Here is a 27,684-nt window from a genome sequence, read left to right on the forward strand (position 1 = left end):
AACACAAACACACTAGAGGAAGAAACAATCCACTCGAATGGCCCAGCCGATCGAGCCTACCGGCCGATCGAACAGGACTGTCCAATCGGATATACCACCCGATCGAACAGACCGTTCGATCGAACCTTCCGTTCGATCGACCAGCCTATTCGATCCATTCAAACTTGTCTTATTTTCCACGTTACTCATTGTTGTGCTATCGAACTATTCAGGCTAACCCTACTCTCAACGCTCCCTTCAATCCATAATCAATCACTGTGACTATACTCGATCCCTTTTTGCTTTTAGCACTTTTGGGTGTTACATACGTTTCTTATATCAAAACACAAATGTTCACACTACTCAAACTATTGAACGCTAACCAATATGCATGTATTACGTGACCTAATGAATGCTTGTTGATTATGTTTACACGTGGAATGCTGTCTACCTGCCTTAACGACGTAGTACTATAGTTTGGACTCAGCGCCCGTTCACACGGGGGTTGTTAAGGACAATTACTTGCATGGATTACGGTGGTAATCATGTATTGCGAACCGTCTCGGACGGTCAACCCGCCGTCATTGGTATCGATAGGTCCATGTCGATAATTAACATGCTTCGTTTTCCTCTGTGTACGTGCTGGTTATGCGTAAACTATTCGAACTCTATATGCTATTATCAAACTTGTATGCTCACCTTTACATTATATGTATTGACTTTATTTTAACGTATGTAACAGGTGTTTAGGATGCTTACTTGCTTTCTCTGCTGTGAAATCGAGGCTAGGAAAGAGTCTAGAAACCAAGACAATTTATATTTATGTGTTTAAATCTGAGTTGTCGGAACATGTTTTGTTTAAAGGATATCTATGTCTGTAATAACTAAATTTATCTTATGGGTCACGGTATGGGACGTGATACTTAAACTATTTGGTAATAATAGTTGTTATGGAATTTCTTTGAACAATCTGTTTCGCTCAGTGCCGCGCCCCGATGATTCCTCCATCGGTTGGGGTGTGACAGATTGGTATCAGAGCCATAACTATAAGGAATTAGGTTAGACATGACCTAGTCCGGGTCGCTGTCTTAGAGACTTAGGGTATAGTTAGGAACCAACAGACCCAGTTTATGTGCTTTATCCTGCAATTCATCACTATCACTGCACCCGAATTTCCAATTTAAGTTAAGCGATTGGTTGGGAATAGGTGTGAAAGCCGCAAACTCCTGACCAAATTGCCTGACTTATGTTGATTTTATTCATTTATTCATGCTTATCTCATTATTTTCACCAACAAACAAGGGAGATTATACCAAATCAGGAGTGAAATCCATATTTTGATGAATAATCTCCTTTATTTTATTAAAAGCTCAGGAATAGAGGTCGTTAAGTCAGGGGTGAAACCCGAACCTTGACAATTTGTTCCGAACTTTATCTCACCAAAGTATTCGACGGACTCCAACGACCTGAACTCATAAGTATGACCTAGGGAACGCGTGTGGAATGCCCAAGAATCGAGGCAGAAACACGACCTCTAGAGTTAAAAATGATGACAAGTCTACTGTGAATAGTCGAATTGCCTTGGGTAGTCGATGTCTAGTAGCCGCAGACAATCTATCTCTCGATTTTATGTGTTTCGATTCTGAGAACCACAACCGCGTACTCTGATGACTCGTTGATTTTTATGTGTTTACGTGTGCTTTCCCTGTTTTTGTGTTTATATTTTGGGATGTTATTCGATTTTGCTATCATTTCAATCGACACACACGACTCGCATTTGCTGTTCTATCTCAATTCGACATCCAGTTGTCGCAACTCTAGACGATATCATACTATGTTATGCTATACGACTAAGTTAGGCTATACTATATTATGCTACTCGATGTGCTATTCTCGATCGCTATATTCAAATGCTCGTAAACTTAGAAGCAGTCAGGAAACCGAATGTGCTACTGTATACCGATAGGAGAATCACGTGACAGTAACTGTTTCTGTGATTAAATACCTAGGTACTTATGTGCTTCTGTGTTTTGTGCTCTACGTGCTTATGTGCTTCTGTGACCTATGTGCTCTATGTGCTTCTGTGCTCCATGATTAGGTATATCTGTGAATCTGTGTTTATATGTTACGTGATTCGACGTGATTCTAAGCTTTAGATAGTAGTGGACGTGTGAGGTGAGATTTGATTTTGTTGTGTTGAGTCTCGTGACGATGTCTAATGCAGACCATGTCGTCGTCTGGATCCCGACACCGAGTGACTCGCCAAGAAAAGAGAGACCGACGTCTCGCTGCTATCATCTCCAAACAAGTGGCGAAAGCCGTGAGTGAGGTGTTTGAAAATGCCAGCAAAACGTCTGAAGAATCCCGAGCTGAGAACCCTAAGGATTCAAGCAAGACTGCTTTTAGCTTCAAGCAGTTTAAAGCATGCGGACCAAAGGAGTTCACCGGTGAGGATGGCCCTACTGCCATGTTTCATTGGTTCGACTCGGTCGAAGTCACCCTGCGACAAAGCGGATGCCCCGAAAATCTCCGCACTCTCAATGCTACTGGCGTCTTCCAGTCCCGTGCTCTAGACTGGTGGACTGCTGAACGAAACAAGCGTGGGAATGATGCAGCTTACGAGCTGACATGGGAGGAACTGAAGGCAATTATGATCGATGAATTCTGCCCTCCTCATGAACGCCAAAAGCTGGAGGATGAATTTTGGGTCATCAAGCAGAAAGACGGAGACAACGCTGCTCTCACTGCTCGCTTCAAGCAGCTCAGTATCATCTGTCCAGATCAAGTCAAGACCTCAGATCAAGCCATCAAGAAGTACATTCGAGCCCTGCCCGACTGTGTAGCCGACTTTGTTCACGCCGCCAAGCCAGCAACGATCGAAGAAACCTACCTACTCACCGCTGAGATCAATGACAAGCGAGTAAAGTCTGGTTTTTGGGATAAGCAAACCAAGTCTCTGCATCAAGCCACCGCAACACCCACCGACTCATCTGCTCAACCCTCCAAGTCGTCGAGAAGAAAGAAGAAGCACAACAACAACAGCTCCAGCAACAAGAACTGTGCTGTGACAACTACTGCTGCTCCTCTTCAAGCTGTACCAGTTCAACAGCAGCAGCACCAGCGCTCAGCTCCAGTGATCAATGCACCGCCAGCGAAGCGTGCATACACAGGCCCTCACCCACTCTGCCCAACGTGTTCGTACCATCACCCGGTGGGTCTAGCATGTCGTTTTTACGCTCACTGTAACCTTTATGGTCATTTCACTGCGAACTGTCGCTATGGTCCCCGTCAAGCCCCAGTTCAAGCTACTGTCAACCAAGCTCTACTTCCTGCCCCTCAAGGCCAACAAGCAGCTCAAGCACCAGCAGTCAACGCTCGAGTCTGCTTTGCATGTGGTGACCCTAACCACTTTGCAAACAGGTGCCGAACAGGGTGGTTAAGCAAGAGCCCAGCAGCAACAACCACAACAGCAGCCTCAGCAACAACAGCAAGCAGGCCATGCCCGAACCTTCAATATCAATGCCCGTCAGGCTCAGGCGGATAACAACGTGGTTAATGGTACGTTCCTTGTGAATGGTATTTATGCATCATGTTTGTTTGATACTGGAGCCGATAACTGCTTTGTGTCGTTTGAATTCGAGAAGCTCCTTAGTCGTAAGCGCTCTTATCTGTCCTCGTCATTCGAAGTCGAAGTCGCTACGGGAAGAACTATTGCCGTTAATTCAGTACTCCGTGATTGTACTCTCGAACTCAACTGTCACATTTTCCCAATCGACCTTATTCCAATGCAACTCGGAAGCTTTGACGTCATAATAGGCATGGATTTTCTTCGCGAAAACCATGCTGAAGTTGTGTGCTTCGAAAAGATGATTCGATTCTCGCTCGCGAATGGTGATCTATTGTGTGTGTACGGTGAAACAGCGTCGAAAGGTCTCAAACTCATGTCTTGTATTCAAGCCAGCAAGTATCTCCGCAAGGAATACCGAGCCTTCTTGGCCAACATCGTAGTAGCGGAGAAGGAAAAGAAAAAGAAAGTTGAAGTCAAAGACGTTCCAGTGGTTCGTGAATTTCCTCAGGTGTTCCCTGACGATCTTCCCGGACTACCACCAAGTCGTGATATCGGCTTCCACATCGACCTCATTCCTGGAGCTAACCCCGTTGCCAAAGCCCCTTACCGACTCACACCTTCCGAGATGAGGGAACTCTCGAACCAACTCCAGGAATTACTTGAAAAAGGCCTTATTCGCCCAAGCACCTCTCCTTGGGGCGCGCCAGTCCTTTTCGTCAAAAAGAAGGATGGATCGTTCCGGATGTGCATTTGATTACCGGGAATTGAATAAGCTAACCATCAAGAACCGATACCCCTTGCCCCGAATTGACGATTTGTTTGATCAGCTACAAGGTGCAGCAGGCTTCTCTAAGATCGATCTGCGTTCAGGATATCATCAGCTACGGATTCAAGAGGAAGACATTCCTAAAACCGCTTTTCGAACCCGTTATTGCCATTACGAATTTGTTGTTATGCCCTTTGGCCTAACCAACGCACCCGCGGTCTTTATGGACCCGATGAATCGCGTGTGTAAGCCTTATCTTGACTGTTTCGTCATCGTGTTCATCGACGACGTCTTGATTTATTCCAAAACGAAAGCCGGACACGCGCAACATCTACGTTTGGTTCTCGAGTTACTCCAGGGGAACCAACTCTATGCCAAGTTCTCCAAGTGCAAATTCTGGTTGGAGGAGGTTCAGTTTCTGGGTCACATCATGAATAGTCAGGGTATCGTCGATCCTGCGAAGATTGAAGCTGTCAAAAGCTGGATTACACCTAAGAACCCGTCAGAAGTTCGTTCTTTTCTCGGACTAGCGGGCTATTATCGACGATTCATTGAAGGATTCTCCAAGATCGCTATGCCACTTACCGCTCTTACGTATAAGGACAAGCCTTTTGTGTGGGGAAACGCACAAGAGACTGCCTTCCAAACCCTCAAGCATATGCTGTGCAACGCTCCGATTCTTACGCTGCCCGACGGAAGCGACAATTTCATTGTCTACTGTGATGCTTCTAACCTTGGTCTCGGCTGTGTCCTCATGCAGCGAGACAAGGTTATAGCCTACGTATCTCGTCAGCTCAAGATCCACGAGAAGAACTACACAACCCATGACCTCGAGCTAGGCGCGGTTGTCTTTGCATTGAAGATTTGGCGACACTACCTGTATGGCACTAAGTGTATGATCTACACTGATCACAGGAGTTTACAACACATCTTTAATCAGAGAGAGCTTAATATGCGTCAACGCCGATGGGTAGAACTTCTCAACGATTACGACTGTGAGATCCATTATCACCCAGGCAAGGCGAATGTGGTCGCCGACGCACTCAGCAGAAAGAGTTACGTGCTCAGTATCCGAAACATCCAAGCTCAGCACAACCTCGAAACCCTTATCCGCGAAGCTCAACATGCTTGCTTTAACGAGCGTACATTGAAGAAAGAGAGGATCTATCACGATGGAGCCCAGCTGGTAAGCAAATCCGATGGGATATTCTATTATCTGAATCGAATTTGGATCCCTAAGCGGACCGATTTGCGAAAGATTATCATGAATGAAGCCCACAAATCCCGGTATTCTATTCATCCCGACGCAGATAAGATGTACCAGGACCTACGCTATAAGTACTGGTGGCCGGGCATGAAACGAGATATCGCCCTATACGTTGGAAATTGCTTAACTTGTGCAAGAGTCAAGGCTGAACATCAAAGACCTTCTGGCTTACTCGAACAACCGCCGATACCTATATGGAAGTGGGATAGTATAGCTATGGATTTCATAACAAAACTCCCGCTCACGCCATCAGGTCACGACAGTATTTGGGTCATAGTCGATCGTCTAACGAAATCAGCCCACTTTTTGCCGATACGAGAAGACTACAAGGTGGAACGACTAGCCCAAATCTACACCGACGAGATCATTTGTAATCATGGTACGCCTCGTGACATCATTTCAAACCGTGACGCTCGGTTCACTTCGCAATTGTGGGAAACGTTTCAAGCGGCCCTTGGTACGTCGCTTAATCTGAGTACTGCATTCCATCCTCAAACCGACGGACAGACTGAAAGAACGATCCGTACTCTTGAAGACATGCTCCGAGCGTGTGTCATAGATTTTGGTGGTAGTTGGAACAAACACATGCCATTGGTGGAATTCTCGTACAATAACAGCTATCATGCCAGCATCCAAATGGCACCTTTCGAGGCTTTGTATGGTAGAAGATGTCGATCGCCTATTGTGTGGCACGAGATCGATCACTCGCAACTAACCGGTCCCGAGATTCTACAAGAAACGACTGACAAAATACACCAGATTCGAGACAACTTGGTGAAAGCTCGGAACAGACAGAAAAGTTACGCCGATAGAAGACGCAAGCCCCTGGAATTCTAAGTTGGTGACTACGTACTCCTAAAGGTATCACCTTGGAAGGGTGTAGTCCGATTCGGCAAGAAAGGGAAACTCGCGCCTCGATATGTTGGACCTTTTAGGATTCTGGAAAGGATCGGAAAAGTCGCCTACAGACTCGAACTACCGGAGGAACTCAGTAACGTCCACCCGACTTTCCACGTCTCTAACCTCCGAAAATGCCTTGCTGATCATGATCTAATCGTACCACTCGACGATCTTCAGATCAACGAAACGTTACACTTCATGGAAAAGCCTGTCGAAATCATGGATCACCAAACCAAGCAAGTCAGGCGCTCTCGCATCACGATCGTGAAGGTCCGATGGGAAGGCAAACGAGGCGCGGAGTTCACTTGGGAACTCGAAAGCGACATGAAGGCCAAGTACCCGCAGTTGTTTAAATAAATAGATCTAAAGCATCAAATTGGTAAATCACGGCGTTGTGTAGCCTTCGACCTAATTTCGGGATGAAATTCCCTAATTAAGGGGAGGCTGTAACACCCCGTGTTTTCGAATGTCAAAGTCAAAGTCAAGTCCAAGTCAACTTTGACTTCTTTGACTGCTAATGTTCTTTTTGCTTTTGTATTATGTGGAGTAAGTGTTGTATAAATGAAATGATCGAATGTTTAATCAATGCGACCGATTTACGACTGTGAATAGTAGGAAGTAACAATGCGATAAAGTTAATCCATCAATAACCAAGCTAATCGATTCATCAATCAAACCTGAGACTCGAATTATGCGAACTCTGGTGTTATTATACGTGTGTGTGTGTGCCTTATGTGTTACTTGTGCGTGTTTACTTATATGTTTGGTGTGGTATTCAAGCGAATCAATCAAAAATCGAATCGAAACTCGAAAAGCAATCGAACTCAATCGAAACCGACATCGAAACGTGACTTATAGATGATTGTATGTTAGATATAGTCCCAACGACTGAAAGTAATTTGACTAGGAACTCTATCGTACTCGAAACATCGAAAATCGTCGCGAATTACTCAAAGTGGGTCGCGGATCGAACAGGAGGCATCCTGATCGAATAGGCCGGCCGATCGGCTAGCATCTTCCTAGCCGATCGAGCAGCCCATTCGATCGGAGCTCCTGGCCGATCGGCTGCCACTTTCCTCTTTTGGAGCCTATAAATAGGGCTGTCATTGTCACACTTTCCATTTTTGGAAAGCTCTGACCGAACCAGCCTTTTTCTTCACCTTTTCTCAGATTTCTCTCAACTCCGGTAAGTTTTCACTCTAATTCTTGTACGATTTTGATCATTACATGATTCTACACCTTTCTATCTTTCAAAACTCGATTTCTAACCGTTAAATCACCAAGATCCAACTGTTCTTGGGTGATGTCATCATGGTGTTCTTGAAGAACACCAAACTTTGGCCTCATTCAACCGTGAATAGCTTAGATCTGACCGATTTCCACATAAACAAACTAAGATTCTTACAAATCTTAACATTTTTATGAATAATTTCCAACTTTCTTCAACCTTTTACATTCGAAACTTTAAAACCGGTAGAAACGAAGCTTGAACCGGCTAACTAGTCACTCTAACAACTAAGAGGTTCAAGATTCGGATTCTATGCACAAGGTTCACCGATTTCGGGTTAAACTCTAAACCGACGTTCCGAACCGTTCACCGGCCGGACTTGGGTGATTCCTGTCTGAGTCGAAGAAACGAGTAGGAACGGAGGATATCATAGTTCAACTCGTTATCAAAACTACCTCGATATGACGACAAGTAATTAAACAGCCAAGAGTTAGACGAAAGGCCGACCAGGTCAGACTTGCTGGCCGAACGGCTAGGCTGTTCGAACAGCCCAGCCGATCGGACATGCCAGCCGATCGACCGGGCCAGCCGATCGGCTAGCACATGGTCCCACACTTTTCGAATTTTATGAAGTATGCTATTGACGAAGTGATGTTCGATCGAATACGCTACTCGATTGGTAAACATTACTCTTCGGATCATGAGATACTATGCTTCAACACTTAATCGTTTTTACAACTCGTTCGTAGTATGGAATGCCAGCCGATCGAACAGTCCGTTCGATCGAGCGACATCCTGTTGAGCATCACTCTAAGGTTCCCAGCCGATCGATTAAGTCGGGCGATCGAACGGACCGTTCGACCTGAAAGGTAAGAACATTTTTGTGTTCTCATATACTACAACTAAAACTTCAAAAGTTCAAATCCTCAAACACAAACATACTAGAGGAAGAAACAATCCACTCGAATGGCCCAACCGATCGAGCCTACCGGCCGATCGAACAGGACTGTCCAATCGGATATACCAGCCGATCGAACAGACCGTTCGATCGAACCTGCTATTTGATCGACCAGCCTATTCGATCCATTCACACTTGTCTTATTTTCCACGTTACTCATTGTTGTGCTATCGAACTATTCAGGCTAACCCTACTCTCAGCGCTCCCTTCAATCCATAATCAATCACTGTGAGTATACTCGATCCCTTTTTGCTTTTAGTACTTTTGGCTGTTACATACGTTGCTTATATCAAAACACAAATGTTCACACTACTCAAACTATTGAACGTTATCCAATATGCATGTATTACGTGACTTAATGAATGCTTGTTGATTGTGTTTACACGTGGAATGCTGTCTACCTGCCTTAACGACGTAGTACTATAGTTTGGACTCAGCGCCCGTTCACACGGGGGTTGTTAAGGAAAATTACTTGCATGGATTACGGTGGTAATCATGTATTGCGAACCATCTCGGACGGTCAACCCGCAGTCATTGGTATCGATAGGTCCATGTCGATAATTAACATGCTTCGTTTTCCTCTGTGTACGTGCTGGTTATGCGTAAACTATTCGAACTCTATATGTTATTATCAAACTTGTATGCTCACCTTTACATTATATGTATTGACTTTATTTTAACGTATGTGACAGGTGTTTAGGATGCTTACTTGCTTTCTCTGCTGTGAAATCGAGGCTAGGAAAGAGTCTAGAAACCAAGACAATTTATATTTATGTGTTTAAATCTGAGTTGTCGGAACATGTTTTGTTTAAAGGATATCTATGTCTGTATGTAACACCTCGAAATTTTTGCGTCCAATAATGTGCCGACACGTGTCCTAAGTTTACACGTGGCATTAATATTAAATAAAGGACTAATGTTGACAAACCTTGAAAGTATATAAATTCGAGGGTTATAAATGTCAAACAAAGATAAATATACTGTATAGTATCCCTAAACGATGCTCGTACCTTCAAACGAATAAATCACGGATCATACGGAAGCGGAACGCAGAAGAAAGTGAGAAATTACAAACCACAGGGGTTAACTGTGTCAACATGTTTAATTATACCTCTGAGTGACCCTTTAACGTTCCCAAGGCTTCGTAACAGTATTATACGCTCACTAGAATATACTGTAAAAATTCCGCGAAGTTCCGTTTTAAAACGAGAGAGTTATACTCAAATTCGTATGAGAAGGGTTAAAAGCGTCAATAATGAAAGTTAAGGCTTTCTGAATAATTAATAAACTAACCGGGGACTTAATAACGCGGGTAAATATCACGAGGTCCCTAGTTGTAATTAACCGAGGGCCAAACCGCAAAGTTACCCCTTCAAACCCGAAAGGTCAGGTAAATCATTACGAAAGATTTCGTTATTAATTACCAGATTTTGTCATCATTACAAAAAGATTTAAAAATCCTGAAATTCTAACCTCAGGCGGCCCGCGTGAAGTTTTGGGTTAAGTTGAGGCGGGCCGCGAGCCTCCTCTTTTTCTCGCCTGATTTTTAAAACTCAGGCGGCCCGCGTACAAAAGCATGGATTCTCCATGCGGGCCGCGTCAGGCGCCCAGATGCAGAAACATGCTTAACTTGGCTGTTCAGCCTTCCAAGAGCCATGATCTGCATTTAAACACCTCCAAATGACCCCTAAACGACCCCTAACACTAAGGACAAGTGTTGATCAGTTGTGGTGTGTGCTAGACTTTGTTGTCAATCAATTGTGGTGCTTGAAACCACTATATAAAGCCTAAGTTGCAACCATAAGTTCACACCCCATCATCTGCATCATTTGGTCATTTTTGGAGCTCCAACTTCCTCTCAAGTGGTCACACTTGGTGCATAGGACCTCAGTAAGTGTTCCACTCCTTTCCCATTTGAGCTTTAACTTAGTTTTAGCTTAAAAGTCGATCCGTCGTAACTAACGGTCGACTTAGCGATAACTCACAAATGATTCAGTGAATTGTCGAATCAAGAATGGTTATTTGTTGGTAATTATGTGGGTAATAAACCTCTAAAAGGGTTCCCACTGATCACCACTCTAACTATGTCAAATGTCGAGTCAAACGTGCACCCAAAAAGTCAACAGAATGTCGTTTTGGCGAATCTTGCATAATCTGTAATGTATATACTATGGAACCTGTTTTGATGATCATAAAACATGATATTAAGTATATAAACTTGTTTGCGCTCGTTTGAATCGACCATTTGCTATATTAACCCGGTTCGGAGCCGAATGTCGCAAAAGTTTGACTTTTGCATTGACTTTAGTTCTGACCCGTTTTAGTGAAGTATAGATATGCCTTAGGACTCTCTTAGGACCAGGTCACGTGATGGTATAACCCTCTGTGACCGGTTCATCGTTTGTCCGAGTCTTTTACGCATTTCCGTTAATCGCCTAAAAGTTGACCGTAACGCCCTTTTTAAAATAAAACGAGTATTTCGGACACGTGAACGGACCATAACCTTGCTCACTAAATTATAAGCATGTCCTTAAAGTCTCACGTCAATCCGAGGTCTAGAATAAGAGTTATGCTAAATAGCGCAATTAAAATAAACTTTTGTAATAAACGACGCAATTAGCATAACACCTATCTAAGCCAAGATTTTATCACCAAAACTTTTACCCACTGTTGTAAAATAATATTTTGGGAATTTTAAAGATTTTTAATTATTTTTAGCCTGCTCATAACCTACGGTTATGGCTATGGGTCGGTAAATACCGAATACGCCCTTTTTGGCCATAAAATGAGTTCTACAAGGTCTTTTGACCCGATTCCAGTTGCTACTAATTTTAAATAATAAATAAAGTATTTTAAACTTTATAAACTATTCGGGAAACTCAGATTTCCTGTAGAACTCGAAAAGCTCTTTAAAAGTCTTTAAAATGACCGAAAAACCCCTACGGGGCATAATGTTAACTTAAACTCGTTACGGGCATCACGGAAGGTATCCTAATGATACCGCAACCTCTTTAAGGTATATTGACTTAGGAAGCAAGCGTAGGACTCTCACGGTTACCCGTTACGCCTATTGCGTGCACGGTTCGGCTTATGTAACTAGTTTACATAAATTAGTCGATACGGGTCAAACCATATCATTTCGACCCCGAAATCCAGAATGTGAATATTAAACCCATATAAAACAAGTCTCCAGACTTGTTGGGTCAAAATCACATTCCATTCACGGTTTTCGCCTTTCCGCGCGATTTAACCGTATCTATCTTTTGAAACCAACCGGTCTAGGCTACGGCTAATATAAAGACCCGTTAGGATTCTAATAGGTTATTTTGAAAACCTTCGTTCCAGAATAAGGAGCCCCAGTAAAAGATATCGGTGATTTAATTGATTAAGGAATATACATTGCAAAGGTAAATACTTTTAACTTATTTTCCCTTATACGGGCTTGGGATACGGTATTTTAAATATACCGCTTGGTCGGATGTAGAAACCTTTTAATCGGAGATGATTAAATTGCATAATCCCGTTTTAATCTGTATTGATTGATAACAAATAACGTTGGGGGTTAATGACCATGTCCTGGATATCCTTGGCTCATTTTAAAAAGTGAATGGCCACGACGTAAGCACAAGGTGTAGGCAAAACACCTCCTGTTGCATATGTATAACGTATACTCACTCGTGAGAGTATTCTTCTTGTGAGATTATATTTGTGGTGTGTCGATTAATCTTGTCCGGCTTGTATTGTATAATCACCGGCCCTAAATGTTGGACAACCATGTAAATCGGATACAAGATTTTTATTAACAAAATTGTCCCAAGTATAAAAGATTAATTTTGCCTTTGGGTATTTTAATCAACGTGTCAAAATATTTTGTGCCTTGTGCATTCAAATCAATTTTTCCAACTCTTTTCAAAGGAGTCGGTTGAATGTATTTACCAGTGTAAACTGACGTATTTTCCCCAAAAAGATTAAGTGCAGGTACCTAAACGTAAATTGGCTGGTATTAGCTCCCTAGCGTCGTGATAAGTCTCGCAAGCTTGATTGCAGTACCTGATGGAACAATATTTTATTATTATTTTGATCCGCTGTGGATATATTCGACTTCTGTAATACAATTGATATTACAACCAGAGGTTGAAGTATATATTTATCTTTAAGCTTCCGCTGTGCATTATATAATTGTGTGGTTTGACTATATTGTTGCCAACATCGTCACGGTAATCCCCCACCGGGCCCACTGGTGAGACACGTGGAAATCGGGGTGTGACAGGTTGGTATCAGAGCCAACATTGAGTGAATTAAACACTATCCTTATGTGTTTAATCTCAATGACACACAATTGCACATATTCGAGTCTAGACTTAACATAGGATTACTCCCGACTCTAATCTGAAATTTATTACTTCCAATTATTTTTATATATATTGGATACGTCGCCAAGAGAAGAAGCCGTAATAGGAGTTCTCCACACCCGGGGTCCTGAGATGCTGAGCTTCGTACCGCGACAAAAAAAAAAAAAATGAAACGAACACCCGAGGAGAATGCAGTCAAAAATAATAATGAAGAAGAAACTCCTCTTACTGAAAATCGTTTTCTTATTAGTCCCTATAAGGACATAATTATCCTTCAGTCCTTACGGGCCATGCAAATTTTCATATAAGACAAAAGGCAGTGGTGGTCTATGACTCCCTGTCAGAAAAAGGTAATGAACTAGGTTCAAACCTCAAATACTTTGATTCTCTGAAATCATAACATATAAATTATATATGTCCGTGTGACTAAGCCTTTTGTGCTATTATTAAATGCCTCGATCCCAGACGATCATGGCTTATAAATTAAACTTGTCCACGAGACTAAGCCTTTTGTGCTATTATTAAATGCCTCGATCCCAGACGATCATGTCTTATAAATTAAACTTGTCCACGAGACTAAGCCTTTTGTGCTATTACTAAATGCCTCGATCCCAGACGATCATGGCATATAAATTAAACTTGTCCGTGTGACTAAGTCTTTTGTGCTACTACTAAATGCCTCGATCCCAGACAATCATGGCTTATAAAACTTGTCTACGCGACTAGGCCATTTGTGCTAATATTAAATTATAAATTAGGATTTATGATAAAATCCTAAATAAAAATAAATATCCTTCCTTCCCTGCCAGTAGGCATTTTTAAAAGGAATCTTAAAGGTGAAATCTAGCCTACGCGGCCAAGAGGGTGAAACCTACCCAAGGGATTCAAATCCTTGTTAACACCTAAAAAAAAAAAAAAAAAAAAAAACGTGTTAGCACTCCTGACAAATGTGATTCGATAAAATCACAGCAGTCATCCTTATATTGGATTCTTCCAATTTTCTTATCTAGTCTAGTGATCTTGAGATCATGGCTTGTGTCATCCTATAGAATGATCACGTTATAAACATCCAATAGTGATGAAGTGCCTACGGGCTAAACTTGTTGTCCGATAAGACAACGACAGTGGTGGTCTGTGACCTCCTGTCTGAAAGTGTTGGACCAGGTCCAAGCATAATGGTCGGTAGGATCCATACGATCTCGACTAATAGCATCTGAGAAGATGATCATATTATAACCATCCCTCAGAAGGGAAATGCCCACGGGCTATACCTATTGTCCTAAAAGACAAAAGACAGTTAAAGTCTACAACTCCCTGTCAAGAGAAGGTAATGAACGTGATTCAAACCTTAAATGCCTCGATTCTCTGAAATCATGGCTTACAAAAATTTAGAATTGTCCTTGTGACTAGGCCTTATGCGCCACTTCAATATCCTTAATGTTTTATAACTAGGATAAATTAAAATGGAAAATACTAATTAAATATAACTAACAAGTTAACCAATGTGGTTTATATTACCATGGTTGATAAATCGTCAAAGATGATGATTCCATAATAATCTCTGAATAAATCATTGTTAATATTTATGTAGCAATCAAGCTACATGGCTGGATTAGATGAAGCTAACAGTCACTTGAAGGGCAACAATGATGCTACCAGAATTAATGTAACTGGAGCAGAACTGCAGGCAATAATAGATTATGCTGTTACTCGAGCTCTTGATCGACAGTATGATGAACCAAATGATACCCACTCCAAGACTCTATCTATGGCTTGTAATAAGCCCACTCCTAAAACGCATGAGTCAAGGGAGGACGATGTCCATGACTTGTCAAATCAAAGGAGTATTCCGTCTAGACAAGTTGTGTTTCATCAAGAGGCATCAGTTAAGACCTGTTCATATAAATATTTTGTCTCCTGCAAGCCCAGAGACTTTACAGGAGAAAATGGGGCCATCGATTGCATGACATGGCTTGATGAAATGGACGCTGTTGTTGACATCAGTGATTGTGCGGAGCAAGATGTTGTGAAATTTGTTTCACAATCATTTAAAGGAGAAGCGTTGGCATGGTGGAGGTCATTACTCCAAGCCACGGGGAAGATTCTACTCTACAACTTATCTTGGGGCCAATTTGTTGCATTAATCAAAGGAAACTATTGCCCTCAGCATGAAGTAGAAAAGATAGAATCGGACTTCCTGACGTTGGTCATGGAAAATTTGAACTGTCAGGCATACGTGACAAATTTCAACACTATGTCCCGCCTAGTCCCTTATTTAGTCACCCCTGAACCTAAACGCATAGCGCGTTTCATTGGAGGCCTAGCACCAGAGATAAAAGGAAATGTTAAAGCATCTAGGCCAACCACATATAGGTCCGCGGTGGACTTGTCCCTATCTCTCACCTTAGATGCAATCAGATTTAAGTCTGTTAAGGCTTCTAGCGAGAGAAGAAGAGAAAGAGAGGAGGAGAACTCTCATCAAACTAACAAGAAGAAGAAGGGAAGCTCGGAGCGTGGGAAAGATTCTGAGTTTGGAAAGAACTCGAGTCCGCCTGATAACAAACCCAAATGCAGTAACTGCAAAAAGCAACATTTTGGAAAATGTACAATCAACCCACGTGCTAAATTGTGTGGAATTTGCAAGACCAAGGGTCACAAAACCTTAGATTGCAAGGGGTTAAAGAACGCCACATGTTACAATTGCAACGAGGAAGGGCACATCAAAACCAGCTGCCCAGAGCTTAGAAAGAAGCCGGGAGAGGCCAGGAAAATAAACGCATGAATCTTCAGGATGAACGCCCAGGGGATAATGCAGTATGATATATATATAGCAGGTACCTTCCTTATCAAACAGTATGCAGAAATTAATTACCACTGGCACATATAACTCTATGATGAATAATGATTGTTGAGAATTATTGTCTCCGTCTGATAGGACTCCTATCGTTTAATCCGAGATGAAAAATTTGTCGTTAATACTTAAGAAAACACTCCAACAAATCCTAGATTGATGTCTGTATCTATTAGGAATCGCTCTTTTCTAATATCCTTATGGCAAGCTTTCGAGCTATCCAAAATTCATCAATATAACAAAGACGGATGTGACATTTTGATCCCCTGTCAACAAGATGATGAATTAGGCCCAAACCTTAAATGCCGTTGATGGTCCCTCGTGACCTAGGCTAAACATAATGAATATATATTTAATAACATTCATTGAGAATGTTAGTACTATATTAACCAATATGGTCTATAAATGCCATGGTTAGTATATGTTAAGGCCATCAGGATGAAGAATAGCAGTTGTTGGATTGCGACTAAGAAATTGTTTTATTGGTATTAGGAACCCACACCGAGTATGGCAAACTCGGGTAAGACAACAGTCAATCGCGCCATTGATGACGCGACGCATGCTAATGATGCTGAAATTGTAAGCCTTAGAATTCCCAAGGATGTTCTTCAGACCATGATAGACGCAGCCGTTAGAAAAGCTGTGAAGAAGGCTGTGAAAAAGTTAAAGGAGCCCCTTGTGGCTCGGTCCAAGTTTTACCTAGGACCACCTTTCCTTACTCCTAAGGAGGATCTTGTTCATGCCTCTGATGCAAAGGATGAACTAAAAAGGAAAAGGGACGTAGACAACTCCCAGAGTTCCAAGAAAAAGAACAAACAAAAGTCCGACCAGAAACCAGAATGTGAGACCTGCAAGAAGCGCCATTATGGGAAATGCAGGTTCGAACCAAAATCTAAATCACAGCCCAGGACTTGTGGAATCTGCAAGTCTAAGGGACATAAAACGTTGGACTGCAAGGACATGAAGAATGCCGTCTGTTTCGGCTGTAATGAGAAAGGCCACATCAAGACTACGTGCCCTAAAAATGTCAAAGGAAATGCGGCGGAGGAATTAAAGCCCAAAATTGAAGACGCCTAAAGTGCCTGAGCTAGTCCATAAATAATGGCAACAGGTATATTCCTTGGCATTTTATCAGTAATTTAAATACTAAGAGTTTATTTTGGTTCGGATACCAGTAAATTCTTCATAAACAGTAATCTTAGAGAACTTTTATATTAGCCACAAGGTATAAATCATCGAGAAAACCTTAGTAACCTATTCTTCTAGTATCGACAAGGAATCCTTCCGAAAAATCTAAGAGTCCTCTTTCTTCGCATAGAGTACAACAACATATGTTATTTTTATTTTCTTCCTTCATTTTTCTCTTTTCTATCGCCTGCGAATGCCAAACTATGTTTGATAAAAGTACCATATGAGGATTGGCGTATACTAATGTGTCCCATAGATTATTTCCATGCCTGATCAGTATGGAGGTTTAATACATGGAACCCCTGAGATATCCCAATGGTTATATTGTACTAGAGTCGACTAGTAGTATTCAAGGAAAATATCCAAAATATAGTTATCTAAATAAATATTCCCTAGTAACGGAAAATGAGGACTCATAACATAAAAATGTGTCACTTGTTTGGCACAAACAATAATGAATGAACTGGAGCCTGAGATATGAAAAATCTCGGTAGTCTCCCTGTATCTAGATTATCTTCTCTTAAGTTTTCCCTGCTTACCTCCTGGAAGGCAGGTAGAATTAATTTTAACATCCCGCTGTGGGCTGGAGTATTACGAAAACTCCATAATGCTTATAAAACAATCGAAACCTTGATTAAGTAGGATTTGAGATATAGGCTCATATAGCCTGACTCAATATTCAGAAAGTTTTATGTTATTAAATAAGAAAGACGGTTCATATTGCTTATATATTAGTGACCGCAACCCTAATTAAGCAAAAACTGAGAATTGCCATAAGATGCCCAGGATCTAAAGGCAATTTATTGGTGGATAGGCTTGAAAAAGTCTGTAGCCGCCCATGTAGCAAAGTGCTTGACTTGTGCTCAAGTCAAGGCCGAGCACCAAAAGCCATCTGGCTTGCTACAACAGCCTGAACTTCCCGAATGGAAGTGGGAATGCGTAACTATGGACTTCATAACCAAGTTACCCAAAACCAGGAAAGGAAACAATACAATATGGGTCATAGTCGATAGGCTGACTAAATCAGCTCATTTTCTACCCATCAAGGAGACGTATAGCTCCGATATGTTAGCCCAACTTTATGTTGATAAGATTGTAGCCTTACACGGCATACCTGTGTCTATTATCTCCGACAGGGATACTAGATACACATCTCATTTCTGGAAAAGTTTCCAGCAATCTTTGGGCACGCGTTTAAACTTTAGTACGGCTTACCATCCACAGACGGACGGTCAAAGTGAGCGTGCTATCCAAACGCTAGAAGACATGCTTCGTGCATGTGCGGTCGATTTAGGTGGTAACTGGGATAAAAACCTACCCCTGATCGAATTCTCCTACAATAATAGCTACCACACCAGCATAAAGGCTGCGCCTTTTGAGGCATTATATGGTAGGAAATGCAGGTCGCCTGTTTGTTGGGCGGAAGTAGGAGAGGTTCAATTATCAGGACCAGAGATTGTTTTCCAGACAACGGACAAGATTGTCCAGGTCCGGGAACGTCTCAAGGCTGCCCGTGATAGGCAGAAGAGCTACGCTGATCCAAAGCGTAAGGATTTTCACTTCGAAGTGGGTGAAAAGTTATTACTTAAGGTATCACCCTGGAAGGGGATGATGCACTGTAATAACTAAATTTATCTTATGGGTCACGGTATGGGACGTGATACTTAAACTGTTTGGTAATAATAGTTGTTATGGAATTTCTTTGAACAATCTGTTTCGCTCAGTGCCGCGCCCCGATGATTCCGCCATCGGTTGGGGTGTGACATCCGACCACACGCACTCTCAGGCACCTAAATCATGATCCAAGCCTATTCCGTAAGTATTCTTCCCAGATTCTTGTACAACTTTCATCATTTATCACTTCTACACGACATTCTTCATCAAAATCACACAAACACTTCAACATTTTCATAAAAATCAACTGATTTGGGCCTCTTGAAGATGGTTTCCACTCAGATGTTGGTACAAACTGTTGTAGAGCCCCATTTAACCAAGATCGGCCTAAGATCTAACATATTTTCACATCTTTTAAACAAAAATCAAGGAATTAACACGCTTTTGTACCAGATCTGACGGGATTCCTCATGTTTCTGGCTCAGATCTAATGAACATCACGTTTTACAAACTGATTTTCGGACTTTTCTTCTACTTTATACAAAACAATGGTGAAATCAGACTCAAACAGACTCTCGACTAATTCCTTAGTCCGAAGTCGGCTTGAAGACTGAATTCCACCGGAAAACGGGTCGATTGACGGTCCGAACATGAAACCTCATCAGGAACAGCTCATCGGTTAGGGGTGATACCCATCCGACCGAGCAAGCTGTGTTTGGTATGTATCCGTTGTTCGACTCGTCGTCACACCGTCACCGTTAATTCAAAAACTTGGAAATTTCACAAAAACTGCACTCACTGACCGTCTATCTGAATGGTCATCCGATCGGATGACCATTCGTCCAGATGATCTGATTACGATGACACTTGTTTGTTTTACAGGACACAATGATCACCACATTTGAGACTTTAACAGTTCGCAAACACCCACTGTTCGAATGGCCATCCGTTCGAATGGTCATCCGTCCGGATGACCATCCGAGGATGGAGTCCATCTGTTCGAATGGTCATCCGATCGGATGACCATCTGTAACACCCTTAAATTTTTTTTTTCACTTGATTTTAGAAATAAAATACACCATTTCAACTAAAATATTAGTTACGTAACAAAACATTCCTTAATGGAGTTCATAAGTACGTCAACTTTAGTCAAGTAATGACTAAGTTGGAATGTTTTAAAAGTTGATTAAGAAATAGTTTACAACCCATGAACCAAGTCTAAGTAAGATTAAAACATTGCGGAAGCTTCAAAAGTCGTGTTCGGTTCTTCTACGTTGCTTGACCGTCATCCATAAGATCCACCTCATCACCTAAGATCAAAACCGTTAAAATATTAGTTTTGACATTTTTATACGACACAAAAACATGAGACCCGACATCAAATATTAGATAGATAAAATAAATAAAAGTTTTTCTGGTTCCACCGTAACTTACGGTGTCACCGTAAGTTACGGTGAGTCCTGGAAATCTTTTGGTCCACCGTAAAACAGGAGTGAACCGCCGTAAGTTCCTGACCTCTACCGTAAGTTACGGTACCACCGTAACTTACGGTAGTACCTGGAAATTCATGTTTTTGTTTGGTTTGGTCATTACACTAAAACCCAACTCTCGGATTCCAGTTTCTAGGATGCCAATACATTAAATCTCACAATTCTAATATGTTATATATTATCCATTATCAAAGTTTCAATCCATCTTAATCCAGAGCATTAACCATGCCGTACTTGATTATTCGACCCGTTTGGCTCGTCTAAGGAATCCTCCATTGTGACGACTACCAACGAGTTCCAACCAATTTGATCCATTATTCAATATAGCGACATCACCGCTTAAATTCAGAACAACCCTTATTCTAAAATCCAATTACGCAATTAATAATCATCCAATCTACTTAATGTAACGGGTCAAGTTACATACCTTTAGAGCAAACCCTTCAATCGCAAATCACCACCAGCTTGTCCACTTGACGTTCCGGTATCCTTTCCTATAGAGTTCAATTCAAGACATGTTTAGAACTCTTCTTTAACCTTATTTCGCATAGCACACCGAAACATCATAACTATGCGTTAAATCTTTAAATTCCTGTTATAAGCCTTCTTTGGGGCATTTTTACAAACACCTTAAGGGCAGATTTTTCACATGATTATATGATAAGTTTCTAGCTTATCATTTAGCCCTAATTTCATCTCAATCAACACTTTACAAGATGGTTAACTTCTAAATTCCTGAATTCACTTCAAAATAGTCAATTTACTAGTGTTTATCAATTTACACATAGTTTCACTAATCACCTACAATGGTGATCATAGTTTCCACTAAAATTTCACACAATTTCAGCTTGTGTTTGTCTAGGGTTTGTCCTTAGACACTATAGTTGTTCCTAGATCATCATAAGATACACATGCAACTAACAATTCAGATTTTCCTAATTACATGAGAAATTCAAGTTGAGAGATTTCATGAAATTTCACATACCTTGTAACCCCCTTGTGATGAGGATCACGAATCTCTGTTCAGATTTCAATTTGGGACAATGATTAACCTTCAATTGATCAAATTTGTGAAACTAGGGTTTTGAGAGAGTGGGGATCGCTCCTGGCGTGCTTGTTCGACTAGACACCTCCTTTTGGGGGTGTTTGGTTTGTTTTACTAACTTAATTAAGCTTAAGTTTCAATTTGTTCAACTTAAGCCCCTCACTTAGGTTAATATTAAGTTTAGTTGCATTTAACCCTCCTTTAAGTTATTTCTAGACTCGTAACTAACTAGGTTAAAATTTCTAGTTAGTAATTTCTTTGTTTATTTATACTTTATAATTCTAATATAAAGTTTTGATAGTTTCGGGGTGTTACAAGTCCACCCCCCTTAAAAGGGTTTCGTCCCCGAAACCGAAGTACGTACCAAATAGCGTAGGGTGGAGACGTCGCATCTCCTCTTCGGACTCCCACGTAGTGTCCGAACCCTTCCTGTGCTCCCATTTGACCTTGACTTGATTAATCACCTTGTTCCTCAAACTTTTCTCTTTACGATCTAAAATCGCAATTGGTTTTACTGCATAGTTGAGGCTGTTATCCACCTCGATATCATCGTAGTGGATATGAGTAGTTTCGTCGGCTAAACATTTTCGGAGATGTGACACGTGGAATGTGCTATGAATCCCACTCAACTCTTCGGGTAATTCAAGACGATAAGCTACTTTACCAACCCGTTCGGTGATTCTGAATGGCCCAATAAATCTCGGGCTCAGTTTCCACCTTTTTCTGAATCTAATAATGCCCTTCCATGGGGAAACTTTTAGCATAACCATGTCGCCAACCTGAAATTCAATTGGCCTATTCCTTTTATCCGCATATGCCTTTTGCCTGTCTTGAGCCGCTTTCAAGTGTGCCCGAACTGTGTCGATTTTCTCATTCGTAGTTCGGATTATATCAGTAGGTGCTAACCCTCGTGGACCCACTTCTCCCCAACATACCGGAGTTCGACATTTTCTGCCGTATAACAGTTCATACGGGTCCATCTTAATGCTCGCGTGATAACTATTGTTATATGCAAATTCGACCAAGGGTAGATGGACATCCCAACTGTGACACCTGTGTCACCGCGACCATAAAACAAATACCAAGCCGATGAAATATTGTATTTCATACTTGGGATCTTGTATAAATATGTGTATCTTTTGCACATATCAATCCTTGTTCAATTTCAAACTCTACAACGCTTTCTAGAGAATTATACGCAAACTGGTGCGTAAACGTACTCAGTTTAATGCGGCAAATACTCCGGAACATCAACATATACTTAACATACCTTAAATAACCTTTACATAACTTAGAAATAAGTTTTGAAGGCTTTGGTATGGCAAAAACAAGTTAATTCGCTTACAGGGACTAAACTTGACAAACTGCGAAAGTATGCCAATTTGAACTGTAACGAACATTCCGAAACATGTCCATAAGTTAAAGATACCATAAATATCCTTTACATAGCTTAGAAATAGGCTTTGAGGGGTTTGGTATGCTAAAATAAACTTTTGGGTCATTCAGGGACTAAAAGTGTCAAAAAGTGCACAAGTTTGCACTTTCGCGCATAACTTACGTTCTGAATACATCCGGACATCCAAAAATTTATGTAAGCATCCTTATATTATACCTTAGTGTTTGGCATGAGAAAAATCCATTCGTCGCGTCATTTGGATCGTCTTTCGCGCTTATGCGCATTCCGTCGTAATTAAGCGAATATCGCAATCGTACGACCAAACGAACCGACATCCGGAATATTTTTGAGCATATTTCAAGTCCCCTACACTCTAACTTCATCTTAGAGCCTTGAAATGAGGTTAACGGGGCTTAAACGTGCCAAAAATGGGCCAAATTGCATGTTTCTGAAGTGCAGGGACTAAAACTGAAAATTCTGAACTGTGACCCTCAGGCGGGGCGCGTAAGGATTGCCCAAATCCTTACGCGTGGCGTGTCAGACTTGCAGACCAGATTCAATGTTTGAATCCACTTGCAGTTGGCCTTTCGTTCGTTCAAGGGGCAATGTCCTTTCACCCAATCAAGAGCCAAGGGCCATTTTCAGTAACCACAACATTTTGACAAGTGGACGCTTAGGATCGTGGCACGAAAATCAAGAAACGATCCTAACGGCTCTACTTTTCCTATAAATACCCCCCCTTTGGTGTAAAACCCACACAAATCTGATCAAAATGCTCTAAGTTGATGCCATTGCTTCATACCTGAGCTCTTTGATCTAGATTAGCATTCGGGGACCCTCCGTAAGTATTCTTTCGTTCTTTTATTCGCTTTTCGAGTCCGAAAGTCAACGTTTTGTTGACTTTCTGCATTAACCAGCCTATGGTCAACAAGAAGTTCGTGGAACTTCATAACGTGAGCGTGATCACGATGGTTATAGTCCGTAGTGACTATACCTACTGGTTACCACGTTGTCTAGGCTCAGTGACGAGTCATAGTTTCGGCCAAAATGTGCATTCTTGCATATTTTGTAACCAAACTACTCGTGAGCATCAAAGCCGTTTGTTTTGATGCCAAACCTGTTTTCTAAACTTAGTTAAGCATGTTCTAACATGCTTAGCTCGTCACTTTTAGTTTAGTGCTTATATAGGGTCGTAAGGTAAGCGATCTAAACCATCGCTTATACTTTCGAACCCGACCCATTTGGTCGATCATTAGGATCCGACCAAACACATTAGGTGACCATAGCTATAACCTTCCGAGGTTATACCTTGTGGTCGCGATGTTAGGCGTTCCGAACGCGTTCTACGCGAACGACGCGTTAGGGTAGTATAAGCTACCTAAACGGGTCGTAATGGGTCGCGAGCACTTAGGTTAGGTTTCATTTTAGTATGTAGGCTTTGTTAAACCATATTACACGAGTCTCCATACTCGTTTGGTTTACAAACCCGCATACTATACGATCCTTCCGATTTTGGTCTGGTATATTAATGTAGCTACCTATTAGGTGCCGTTTGATATTCCGTGATCTCTAGCATTATCTGGTTATTATACAAGAACCCCGAAGCAATCTCAGGTGAGTACATTGAACCCCATCTTTTACATGTTTTCGAGGAGTCAATGTGAGTACATTGAACCCCTCTTTTACTGTTTTCCAAACTGTTTGGGGTGAAACACATGTGCCTACTTGTTACTTTCATGCTTTCCGGTTTTCACATCATATACTTGCTATGTTCGATAGTACATATATAGTACATGATTTCATTGTGTTTATGCTATGTATGTCCATTGTGTGCATACTTAGTACATCACTTTACAATACATTTCATGCTATGTATGCCCATTGTGTGCGTACTTAGTACATTGCTTTACATTACATGCTATGTATGCCCATTGTGTGCGTACTTAGTACATTGTTTTACTTTGCATTTCTGTTGCATATGCTCATCCAGCATATGAACACATTATGCTACATTTTGAACCGTTGTGACCATTTGACTATGCGAACCGTCTAAACCCGTTTGATTATATGAACCGTTTGTAACCATTGAACCGTGTGAACCAGTTGTATCCGTTGATATGATTTACATTTGACAATAGACATTTGACTATACATGAACATTTCTACAATTGTTAAACACTTCATCTCGATGGTTTGGGTTGAGTAAGTGATTAAGTAACGAGGCGTGTGTAATATGATACAAGCATGGTGGATACGCCGCTGGTACTTCCTATATATAAGTGTTTGTATGGTATTACATATCGTAGCGTTATTTGAATCATTTCAATTCGATACATATGACATTTTATACAAATAACACACTTTTCCCGAAACATTGTTTTACAAACGACTTATCTTATACAAACTCATTTTACATGGTTATCCGTTTAACCATACAGTGTTCTCTTATTTATACATATCATTTGATCTTACCGTTTTTCAAATGATTTACAAGACAAAGCAAAATACGAGGTTCATGACTAAACATTTTCTCAAACATAAGTCATGAATTCCGTTTTCACAAAACCAATGTATCTCACAGGCATTTTTATGCTGACGTACCTATTTTCACATGTGTTTTCAAGAGATGATGCATAGGACTTATTAAGACATACTTAGGCGGACCTGTGCCTTAGTGACTTAAAACAAGACAAGAACTAGTTAAATTATGTTATGTACTCTTTGGTTCTTGTTTAAAACAATGTAAACTTCCATGTTTGATTAATAAAACGAAACTTCAATTGCCATGGATTTGAAACAATTGATTCTGTTACAACACTCCCCGACATTTCCGCCACGTTCTGTATGTTCTACGTGGTCGGGGTGTGACAGAAAAGTTGGTATCAGAGCCAATGGTTATGGGGAATTAGATTATTAGTAATACTTTGACCTAGTCTATAACCTTCCTAGGAACCTAACGCGAGTTTACTTGCGTTTAGTCATAAAACAATACCGTCACCTATCCTTAGGCGACGACCACAACAAGAACCTAAATTTCAAAACCGCTTTGAAAACTAATCATCTGTTCTAGGATGATTGATTACTAGGTTTTGAACCCTCTGTTATAAGGTTTTGAACCCCTTTGAGTTTTCAAAACTCTCGTCAAAGTTTTGGGTCCTAAATAGTGTGAACACGTGCAAACTGGAAGAGTGAATGCCTGTACCCTGGGTTTTCTGTCTAAGGTTAGAGTGTTCGTACAAATCCACATAATCGGACCAGTCACTCTTACCTGGGAACTCTTGGGGTGAGTGTCCACTTATAGGCGAGCATGTCTTCGCGATGCACTATGAGGATCTATTTGCTTTGACTCAACCTTGGTGTTGTTTGTTTGCTTTGTGGATTCAAACAAATGACCCTCAACCATGATTATGGTCGGTAATTGTAACATCCTATTCTTACCCAATGCCATTTCATTTGTTTTCTTTCTTGTCTCTCATTTAGAATGCCTCCTCGACGCGAAAACCAGATAGCGACTGCCGAACTGGCAGAGATCATTGCGCAACAAATGGCTGCTCAATTCCCAAACCTCTTTGCTCAATGGAACCAAGCCAACAACAACAATAATGCCCCCTGCAACTTCAAGATGTTCAACTCGGCTAAGCCATCGAAGTTTTCTGGATCTCAAGGAGCGACTGCACTTCTGCAATGGTTCGAGAGTTTAGAGAACACCTTCAGACATGTTCAATGTCCAAACGAGTGAAAGGTAGAATTTGCATCTAGCGTCTTTGAGAAACGAGCTTTGACATGGTGGAATGGTGTGATGAGAGATAGGGGTGCCGATGTGGCACTGGCTCAAACATGGCAAGAGCTTCGAGCTCTGATGATGAAGGAATTCTGTCCTCGTCACGAGATCAGGGCCTTGGAAACGGAGTTCGACAATCTTAAGCAAGTTAGCGGTGAGCATCGAGCCTACACGGACCGTTATGAGGAGTTAAGTTTGTTATGCCCGGATATGGTTACACCTTTGGATAAGGCAATCGAAAAGTACATTGATGGCCTCCCTGACTCAATACAAGACATTGTGACTGGTAGCAACCCTACTACAGTTAGACAGGCCATTGAGCTATCTGCAACCTTGACTGAATCAAAGATCAGGAAAGGTAAACTTTTCCGAAAAGGTGACAAGAAACCGGTCGGGGAATCGAACCCAATCGAGGAATCAAAGACCATGGATAAACAGACTGAATCTCCTAAGAAGTCAAAGAAGCGAAAGGCTTCTCAGAACTTCGCCGTGGTCGCTCACAATGGTCAAGCCGTCCCCAACCAACCAGCTCAACCCCCTGCTAGAAAACCATACAATGGAACTGCACACTTGTGCAACCAATGTAGCCTCCATCATCACGCCAATGTGCAGTGCCGCAAATGCCAAACTTGTGGACTTATAGGCCACACAACAAGAGTCTGCCCAGCTGCAGCTGCACCAAACCAAGCTGGCAACAATCCTGCTCAAGGTCGTTTTCTACCAGGCTCTTGTTTCAACTGTGGCGAGATAGGTCATTTCCGAAGAAATTGCCGAAGGCTTGCTAATGCAAATCCAGCGCAGGGATAAGCATCTGACTGACTAGAAGACAACATCGTTTAGAAATAATCACGTCTTATGTATTATTTTCTTTTGTGGTCAGGATCCAAGAAACAGTTGTTATCGTTGTTTATAAATAAATCTTTTATTTACATTGCAATGTATTTCTATGGTTGCATGTATAAACGACATATCCCTTACAATACCGACAACCAAAGAACCGTATTCCTTGAGGAACAAACTACCCCCAAAATTCTCCCATTCTATAATCGCTTGCGTCTTCCACGAAATTCCTAAGTACCCGTTTATTCTAAGGAAACGAAGTACAAAGCGCAGGTTACAACACAAGACAAATACCCAAAGTACCACTATAAATCCTTAATAGGGTACCTAAGGATTTCCCGTAAGTCTTTAATTGTTGTATACCTTAATTCGAATGTGGTGATTCCTTATAATCAAAAATCGAATTTTGGGAGATCTTTCTATCTTCTCAGATAGATTCCAGTGAACATTGAGACCCGTCG

Source organism: Helianthus annuus, chromosome 6 (genome assembly GCF_002127325.2).
Source record: "Helianthus annuus cultivar XRQ/B chromosome 6, HanXRQr2.0-SUNRISE, whole genome shotgun sequence".
NCBI lineage: Eukaryota > Viridiplantae > Streptophyta > Magnoliopsida > Asterales > Asteraceae > Helianthus > Helianthus annuus.